This window comes from Triticum dicoccoides, chromosome 5B (genome assembly GCF_002162155.2).
Source record: "Triticum dicoccoides isolate Atlit2015 ecotype Zavitan chromosome 5B, WEW_v2.0, whole genome shotgun sequence".
Taxonomy (NCBI): domain Eukaryota; kingdom Viridiplantae; phylum Streptophyta; class Magnoliopsida; order Poales; family Poaceae; genus Triticum; species Triticum dicoccoides.
This window is the reverse complement of record NC_041389.1, coordinates 291,646,753-291,657,308: the sequence shown is the minus strand read 5'-3', so window position 1 is coordinate 291,657,308 and position 10,556 is coordinate 291,646,753.

Below are 10,556 nucleotides of genomic sequence, written 5' to 3'. Positions count from 1 at the left end.
ATCCCCTTGATATGTATGAATGCGATGCACCAGTATCAAAAAGAATGATTGCAGTAAATGACTTAACCAAAAACTTACCTATAACTGCATCGGATTGCGCTTCAACCTCCTCCACGCTAATGTGGTTTGCCTGTCCCCTGTTGAAAGGGTTGGGCTTCTTCACAAAGCTTCCATTGACATTTCCATTCTTTGCTTCAGAACACTCCGTGGCGTAATGTCCATTCTTCCCGCACTTGAAACAAGTAATGTGACTTAGATCCTTCTTGGCGGGCGTTGCTGGGTTGGAACGGTTCTGGCCGTTGCTTCCTCCATTCCCATTCCCATTCTTGAGGCCACTATGGTTATGCGAACTCCCTCCATTGGAATTGTGACCTCCATGGTTATGGTGAATGTGTCCTCCCAAGTCCGGGGTAAAACGGGGCCTCTGCTGAGCTCCTGAATTGTGCTTCCCTTGTCGATACTTCCTCTTGCGGTTGTCAATCTGTTGTTGCTTCCCTTGAATCATAAGAGCTCTATCTACCAACTCCTGGTAGTTGTTGAAGGTTGCCACCATCAACTGCATGCTCAGCTCATCATTCAGTCCTTCCAGAAACTTCTCCTGCTTAGCTGCATCCATAGCAAAGTCATCCGGGGCATAACGTGCTAACTTACTAAAATCATCCACATACTGTCCCACTGTGTGTCCTCCTTGGTGCAAGTTGTGAAACTTGCGCTTCTTCATGGCCATAGCTCCTGCTGAAACATGGGATGTGCGAAAAGCCTGCTGAAACTGGTCCCATGTGACAATGTCGATGGGGTAAGTGGCTTTGAACTTTTCCCACCATGATGTTGCGGGTCCATCAAGCTGATGTGCGGCAAATCGCACTCTCTCCGCATCTGTGCATCCTACAGTGGTCAACACCCTTCCAATCTTGCGGAGCCAATCATCTACAACTATCGGCTCGGTGCTACTGGAGAACACCGGCGGATTTATCCTTAGGAAACGGGCTAAGTGATCAACAGGTGGTGGTGGTGGGTTGTTGTTGTTATTCCGCTGATTTTGATTCTGGACTAGTATCTGCATCAAGGCATTCTGCTGCTGGATCAACTAAGTGAGCTCCGGTGGGAAAGCAAATCCATTGTCGCGTCTCGGAGGCATCTAATGGGTTTAGAAAAGATGAGAAAATAGCATAGAATAAAATCTAGAGGGAAAACACTACCCATATGCACATGAGATAAACACAAACATATCACTTCAATCAATTCAAACAAGGGCATACATCGATCTAACTATCGTTACAAAAGTGCTCGGACTATACTATATACATGGGGGAATACTACTACTGATATGGTGGTCGACTAGAAAACTTGATCGGTGGAAGACTCCATGATATCTGCTCCAGCTTCATCAACATAGTCATCATCGCTATCATCGGGGTCCGAATCAGTGTCGTCGATGATGATGTAGTTCTCCGGGCAAGTGGAATCATCGTCTTCTCCTCCTGGCGCGGGGTCTCCCATGAATACTCCTAGCTTCCTCGTCAAATCGTCATTCTTCTCCACGAGTATAGTCATTTTCTCCTCATATCCATCGCATGTAGACTTGAGTTCTTCCTCCAGCTCTGTGATCCTGGTCATTGCCTTCTTCAAATCTATCATGCCTGCGCACATCTGGTTCTCCTGGCGACGAATGTGCTGGTTTAACTCCTGGATGAATGCTGCAATAGACATGTCCCTCCTGGTGCTGATCATCTCCCATTGCTTATCTCGGCACCCAAAAATCTGGTAGATTGTATCCTTGAGGTCCTTATGGTAAACTTCTCCAATGCGTCCCATGGTGATGTGGGCTGCCATCCTCTTTCCTAGACTCCAGGTTGATGCATCAAAGGAAAACTCTATGGGCTCAGTGATTGGCATGAACATCCTTCCTGGAACTTGAACTCGAATCATCCAACGATCCTCTTCTGGTAAAGTGGCGATGTAGGTCCCGGTGAAGCTTGGTATCCCGATGTTCAGGTATCTAGTAACTTCCTTCAAATGTCGTCCAGGTGTATCTTCATCCGGTTGGGTGAACTTGTTCCTTGCATTCACCATCCTAGAGAGTAGAAAAGGGAGAGGAGTCAGAAATGAGAAGATAGTAGTGATATAGGGCTTTAGCTTAGTGGTCGTCTCCTATAGTCAGTGTGTGCTCTGATACCATCTTGTAGCGACCAGACCTCAAACAGTCTGATCTCTGTGCATCAGTGTCATCCCTGGATCAGTAATGCTGACACGCACAGTACTTGAGCATTTATAACAGAGTAGCAATCACACACTTATTACATCAAATGTCTCAAAAGAAAACTTATTACAATAATATGCACTACAAAAAAAAGACACATCCGTGACATTTTGGGCCGAACGATTTTTTTCCTGTCATACTTATGACGCTTCTATGACGATAATTGTGACAAAACCAGTATCATGATAGATGTGGTGGGCTCCTACTTCTATGACAAAAAATTATGACAGAAAATGGGCTTTTCGTCTTGGGCGGGCTGGAGACGCAGCTGGATGACATTCTTTGGGCCGTCCATGACGGAAAAAACCGTGGTAGAAGCGAGGGCGAGGAAAATATTGGGGTGTTCCCGGTTACGGTGGGTGGTCGGGGCCGAGCGACGCATGTTTCTCTCGTACACGTACGCGCGTGTGTGCAAGGCGTGGGGCTCTAACTAAACCTGAGCGATTGCACTGCAGGCTACGCGTTACTGAACCCGAGTGATCGATCGATGGCTGTTAACTGAACCCGATCGAGCGATTCCTTCGCTACTGCTGCTAGCTGAAGCCGATCGATGCTGCCTTTGGATGAATAGTGAGCGTTGCAGGGGGGGTTGGATGAACAGTGCGCGGTGGGGTGGATGAACAGGACCCCGATCGATCGAGCCGGTTGGGGCTGGATGAACAGGACCCCGTGGAGGGCTGTATGAACAGGACGACCCCGTGGAGGGCTGGATGAATAGTAGACGGTGGAGGGGTGGATGAACAGTAGTCCATGGAGGGGTGGTTGAACAGGAGCCCGTGTAGAGGGGTGGCTGAACAGTAGCCGCTGGAGTAGCGTGCGGTGGAGGTTGGATGAACAGGAGCCCGTGGATGAACAGTCGCAGGTGGAGGCTGGAGGAGGTCAACGGTGGATGAACAATAGCCCGTGGAGGCTGGAGGAGGTCGACGGTGGAGATGAACAGTATCCCATGGAGTCCTGTTTTGCGGCACGCCAAACCCGTCCGGATGAACAGGACCCCCTTTTCGACCGTAGCGCTCCAACACAAGTCTGTTTCCTCCGTTTTGTGGTACGCCACACCCCTCCCAATCAACAGGACCCCGTTTTGACTGTAGGAGATCCAACACAAGTCTGTTTCCTCTGTTTTGCGGTACGCCATACCCCTTCCGATGAACAGGATCCCGTTTCGAATGTGGCCGGTCGAACACAAGGGCGTTTGCTCCGTTCTGCGGTACGCCAGGCCTTGTTTCCATCGCCTGCTCTGTCCAAGCTGGTTGGCTCCCATGCGTTCCGTTGCCTCCCAATGAACACGACGCATTCCATTGCCTCTCGATGAACACGACGGATTCCGTTGCCTCCCCATGAACACGACGACGACACAGTTTTCTGTTCCAACCCAGCCATGTACACGAGCCCTGGCCATACGTATGCGCGAGTAGGCGTTCGAGATGCCGCCCGTATGTACGTATGTGGCCGTATTTTATTTCATGCACCCTGGCCGTTGTACGTACGTGTACATGATACGTGCGCGCCTCTACTACGACACGTGCGCGCCCCTACTATGACACATGTGCGCCTCTACATCGACCATTATGTACATACACGTTCGCGACCAGCATGACAATGCTACGTATGCTTCGACCAGATGGGTCCCGACTATCAGGCACTTCCTTGCGTGCGAAGATGTAGCTGGTGGGTCCCAGCAGTCAGGGGGGCGAATAGTTTTTTTTGCCCAGACGCACTTCCTTGCATGTGAAGGTGTAGCTGGTGGGTCCCAACAGTCAGGTGGGAATGTTTTTTCACGAAATACGGTGGCTCATCCGATGGGTCCCTGCTGTTAGGTGGAGAAATAATTATTTTGCGCGTAATAAGGAGGCACTTCCTTGTGGCTGACGTGGACCCAGCTGTTAGCCTCTCCACGTACAGTACTCTTCCGATGGAAGTCGTTCCTTGACCATGTTGACCACGCCGCGCGGAGAGCACCAGGGCGGTGGACGACGGCGATGCCTAGGAATGGGACGACGCGGAGCCGGGGAAGACACGGCAGTGGAAGCCCGCGCGGACAGGAGTACGAGGGTTCACTGGTTCGGCTGCGGTGTGAGGCTGCCATCGCCACAGGGTCTGGCCAGCGGTGGGAATAGTAGGGGGCGATGAGGCCTCCGCGGCAGCATAGCCGGCCACGGGAGGCAGGAGCATGCGACACGACCGGTGCTTCTTTGGGTGGTTGGAGCAAGAAGACCAGAGGTTGAAGAAGCACTACGGCCATTGGATGGACATCGTACGGTCACTGGAGCTAGAATCGTTCATATTGGCTAAGTTGACAAAGCCCTCCGTCCCCGTCAACTTAGTAGGCCCACAAGTTAGCCTCCCACCAAGGTGGGTTCCAGCTAGCAGGGGAGTATTCATTTTTTATGCGTAATAAGGAGGCACTTCCGGTGGGTCCGAGCTGATAGCGGGGGGAACGTTTTTTTCGTGAAATACGATGGCCCGTCTGGTGGGTCCCAGCAGTCAGGAGGGAAACATTTTTTTTGCAAAATACTGGTGGCCCGTCCGGTGTGTCCCTGTTGTCAGGTGGAGGAATAATTATTTTTCGCGTAATAAGGAGGCACTTCCTTGCGGCTGCCGTGGACCCAGCTGTCAGCCTCTCCACGTACAGTACTCTTCCGATGGAAGTCGGTCATTGACCACATTGACCACGCCGCATCGAGAGCACCACGGCGGTGGACGATGGCAAGGCCTACGAAGGGGACGACACGGAGTCGGGGAAGACGCGACAGTTGATGCCCACGCGAAGAGGAGTACGAGGGTTCACTGGTTTGGCTGTGGTGTGAGGCTGCCATTGCCGCAGAATAACAGGGGGTGTGGGTGAGTGGAGGGATGGCCTGGCCAGTGGTGTGAGTAGTATGGTGGCGGTGAGGCCTCCGCGACAGCACAACCGGACATGGGAGGCAGGAGTAGGCGACACGACCGGCGCTGCTTTGGGCGGCTGGAGCAAGAAGACCAGAGGTTGAAGAAGCACTATGGCCGTTGGATGGACATCATACGGTCACTGGAGTATTGACTAAGTTTATAAAGCCCTCTGTCCCCTTCAACTTAGTAGGCCCACAAGTCAGCCCAACAATATGGTGGGTCCCAGCTAGCAGGGGGTATTCATTTTTTGGGCGTAATAAGGAGCCACTTCCTTGCGTGCGAAGATATAGCTGGTGGGTCCGACCTATCAGCGGGGGGAACGTTTTTTCGCAAAATACAGAGGCCCTTTTTGTGGGTCCTAGCTGTCAGGTGGAGGAATCATTTTTTTGCGTGTAATAAGGAGGCATTTCCTTGCGTGTGGCCATGGACCCAGCTGTCAGCCTCTCCACGTACAGTCCATTGCCAATGGATGTCGTTCATTGACCATGTTGACCAGGCCACGCCAAGAGCACCAGGGCGGTGGCGACGGTGAGGCCTAGGAAGGGAACGACACGGAGCCAGGAAATACTCAGCAGTTGTTTCCCACGCGGAGGAGTATGAGGGTTTACTGGTTCGTCTGCCATCCCCGGAGAATAACAGCAGGTGTGGGTGAGTAGAGGGATGGATAGGCCAGCTATGGGAGTACGATGGGGCCGTGAGGCCTGCGCGGTAGCATAGCCGGCCGCGGGAGGAGGGAGCAGGCAGTCCCGCCGGCGCTTGTTTGAGCGGCTGGAGCATGAAGAGCAGAGATTGAAGAAGCATGACAGCCGTTGGATGGACATCCAACAGTCACTGCTCTCGTGTGTTGACTAAGCTGACAGGGCGTTGCGTGTGCGTCAACCTTTTTTTATGAAAGCATACGCATCAACCTGTAGTAGGCGCACAAGTCAGCCTCAAATCCGTGGAAAACAGCATACAACCCATCTGCCATTATTTCTAATAATGTACAACCCATTTGCTAATTCTTAAGAATTTTTTTGGAGCCCATCTTCTTTTTGTTAGCATTACACCCCATATTGTGGCCACGGTTAAAAAGTATATGAACTTTTGCATATTTCGATGCGGTCAACTATTTTTAATCCAGAAATATCAATTCACATTCAAACTATTTTGAAAAATAATTTATATAAATATAAAATCCAAATAATTGTCCACGCATAAAAATCAATGGAATTTAAAATCTTGTACTGAAAAAAAATTGAAACTAATTCCCGGTTTGATGTGTTTTAAAAATGTACAGCCCATTTCTGGGCAAACCGAATGAAACTCTCCTCGTCTTGAAAGATTTGCAGCCCAGCAGGGCCGATAAAGCAAGTAGGCCTCGTTTGGGTATTTCTTTAAAAGATATAGAACTAGGCTAGCCATTTTCAGCAAGAAAAAAAACACAACTGGGCTCATGATGTGGTAAACATAAATAAAACCCTGGCTAGATGGGCCACAGCCCTCGCACAGCCCCATTGTTACCCTGATCCGTTGCTAAAAGTGCTTGTTCCTCAAAAAAACTACGCGGCCTGCTAGGTCCCTGGTGCGAGCCGCTCGTAGTGTAATTCTCTCATTTATTGACTATGTTGACAATGGCGTGAGCCCCAGATGTCCAACCATTTGGAGGAACCATATTTTTGGGCTTGTAATATAGAGGCACTTGCTTGGGTACTGCCATGACGCTGGTGGGTCCCTACTATCATCCTCTCCACGTACAGTCATCTCCTTGTTCCTCTCGGTTCTTGACGATGTTGACAACGCAAGAGGGCGGTGCACCGCGCACAGCGAGCGAACCAAGGCCGCAAGGCAGAGGATGACGGCGAGGCCTCGGACGGAATGAACAGGAGCTGTGGAAGATGCACCGGTCCAGTCGCATGCGGAGGGGAGTTTGAGGGTTGATTGGTTCGGGTGCGGGTGCGTGTTGGGGCTGACGTAGCCGGAGAATAACAGGACATGTGGCGGAATAGAGGGAGGGACTGGCCAACATTGGAGGGTACATACGATAGGGAGGGCGGAGGCACAGCCAGCCATGGGAGGCAGGAGCAGGCGGAGCCGACGAGGTGGTTTGGTTTGGGCGGCTGGAGGAAGAACAAGACAAGAGATAGAATATACACGACAGATGTTGGATGTCAATCCAACGGCTGGTAGGCAGAATCATTTGTTGACTTGCTAGTAAGTCGACACCACCTTGGATAGGCTATTTCCTCGCGGGTCCCAAATATCAGAATCCAAATGTGTCACTGTCATGCATCCTTTCCTATGAAAATTTACAGCCCATTTGATGTGCTAGTTCGAAATAAGTTTGTGGGTGCTGGTGGGGGCTAATCACTTGGCTTCTGTAATGCACAGTGAGCTCAAGCAGCCGGCGAGAGTGATGTTATTTCCCTTGGTTGGGATTTGTTACAATATTTCACTCTAAATTAAACAAATGGCAAGCCATTTGCCTTGTTTCAAAGAAAATATGACAGTCACAGCCGAGTTGAAAAGGGCAGGAACATCTAACTCCAGCTTACAAACTGTACAAAAGCACTAGGGTTAATTGTTCATCAGGTTTACAAAAAAAACCATGTTGAAAAGGGCAACAACATCTAACTCCAGCACTGTTTTCGGCAGTCACAGTCAAATGGATCGGTCAGGTCCATAGAATGAACATCCTGGGTCGTAAAATTTACTGGATTATGACCACAATATGTTGTAAACAGAAGTCCGACATGTCCAGAAGCTCTTTTGCCCACCTGAAACTCCTTTTTTCGCTCTTCGACATACCCATCCATCAAAACCATGCTGCTGATAAACTTAAGCCTGATGGACAATAGTAACCTCGCATTCAGCAGGAAGAATGTGACAAATCTAGTGTTTTCACGGTTGGCTACATATCGTTCTACGTTATTCTCTTCAATCGAATCTCATGAGAAGTGAGAAAATCCCAATGCTTACGTATCCACCGATTGGTTATAACTTTCTTACCCTGTCATGTTGCCTAAATAGACATGAAGATTGAAAACAGTTAAGGTCTAAAAAAAGAGTGTCGAAAGAGCAGCAGCTGAATGGTTAATTCTAGTACACTATATGCGGGCTTCCAATGTGCGTGAAATTATCACCTTTATATACAACTTCTCTAGACATTGAAAGCATTGCAGCAAGCCAATAATCTTGTTTAGATCAAAACTATTCATTTGGATATATAAGATCTTGACAGAATCCAGCACCATTGATAGGCCATCCATGGAGAAACTCTTCATTGAGCATAGAACATAATATTAGTACAAAATGTGTACTCCATGATGATATATAACTTATGCGCAGAAATTTAAAATGCGGCTTATGGTTACAAGTGTAGATGATAATATAGAGTACCTGAAGAACTGTGGAGCCAAACACCATATTGAAATGAGCACAGATATCATGTATTACACCCAAGGTCTCCAGTTTAGGCGCAGAGAGGACGGTTATTTGCAACAGTGAATAACTAGAATCAAGGATCAACCTTTGAAGTGAAGGGGCATCTTGGATGATGAGCTGCCTTCCGTCAAAAGAAATTCCAATTCTTACAAGGTTAGGCGACTTTATTTGGAGACAACCAATTCTAACTGTGAAAACAAGCACCGAGCACTCCAGGGCAGGGCAACTGGAGTGGATGATGTTGTGCAATGAGGCCTCCGATATACGAACTCGCACAAGTGAAAGTTTCTTGAGAAATGGGAGTCGAAGGTTTAGTACCAGATTGTCTGGTAGGTAGCACAGCACAAAGGTGGTGGTGTGGAGAGAGGAGGAAAACCGCGAGATGGACATCGGTGCTGAGGGCACAAGTTCATGGCATTCGGTATGTGGTATGTGATTTCCAGGGGAATAGTAGAACTCAAGCAGATGTTGTTTTGTGAATTCAGGGGATTCCAGCCAGGCTCCCACCATGCAGGGCATGGTATGCTTGCTTAGGTAGCATGATGGGATGCAGAGGCTTTGAACGGAGCCCTGGTGGGAGGAGATGATGGCTATGGGGATTTCAAAATCATTGAAGAGAGATAGCTGACGATAGTCGAGGTTAAGGGGCATGGCGCACCATAGAGTGCACCACCGAGTTGAGAGGACTTGGGTGCGGCAGCAATCCTTGGTGGGGAGAAGCGAGATGATCTCCCCAAGGACGGCATCCGGGAGATTGCTGATGTGGTCCACCCGAGATTCTACGGGTTCCTAGAATCCAGTGAGGGCGGGGGCCGCTTCTCCCCGCGCTGCCGGGTGCAGGATCTACAACAGGCGTCACCACCGGCGGGAGCCTCATCTTCTTGGCGCTGGGGTCAGCCGACTCCATTTTCCTCGAGGGTGTCGCGTCGCGCTCATGGATTTGAGCAGAGTAACGAATGACGAGCCTAGTTGTAGTGCGAGTGAAGAAGAAGGGGAGCTGGGGTTTTTCTGTAGTAGTGAGGAAGAAGGGGAGCTGGGGTTTTCTATAGCAGTGAGGTGAGGAATTTGGGGGTACGAGTGGAGAGAGCTGACGTGAGGTGGGTGGGAGCGAGGAGGAGGAAGAGCACCCAGGTTTTTTGGGGGGTGGTGTGCTGGGTGTGGGTAGCGCCTCTCATTCAGTAAATATATGGGCTTTTGAATTGATTTTACTATTTACTAGTGTGGATGGGCTGTTTTGTCTTCGGCCCAGAGATACAATTACTACTAGTACAGTGGAGAGACTCTACAGCTACCCAGAAAAACAATTACTACTAGTACAGTGGAGACACTCTACTGCTTCTAGCTCCTCCTAGGTCATTGAAACGTCTCCCTCTACTGAATGCCATTATACTTTTGTTCACCGACATGCGGGCCATGCAGTGCACGGGCCCAAATGCCATCCACCAAATTATAAGGCAATATGCAGGCGGAGACTCACCCCGGTCGTATCGCGGTAGTAATGAGCCGTCGTATCACAAAACCCCACCTCTCCGCAGTCTAATTTTGATGGACGAAGCAACTATCATTTCACTCTTCACTGAATCCCCTTCTCCCTCACCGTCTTCAAGAAAGGCAACACTCGCATCTTCCACTGTTCTTCTCTCCCAACGAAGGGAAGGTAAGTGGATCCGTGATGTTGGTATATTTTCGTTCAGAAAAAAAAGAGCTTTTGCAAAGCAGTAACCAATCCTCACTCTCTTTTTTATTTCATTGTCATTGCGATTGTGTTTTCCTTTCAGTGGTCTCCTAGTATTCGTCAGTTTCATGATGGACCAAGGAGAACCAGGCAAAGATTTGTAGATATTGGAGCAGACGCAGGAGGCTGATCCCCACGAGATAGAGAGCTCCAAGAAAATGGAGGCAGCCACCGAGCCGACCCAGATACGCTCACAGCCACTACTGAGATGGTCAACGCCCCGTTTGAGGTTACATCCCCCGTGGCACTGCA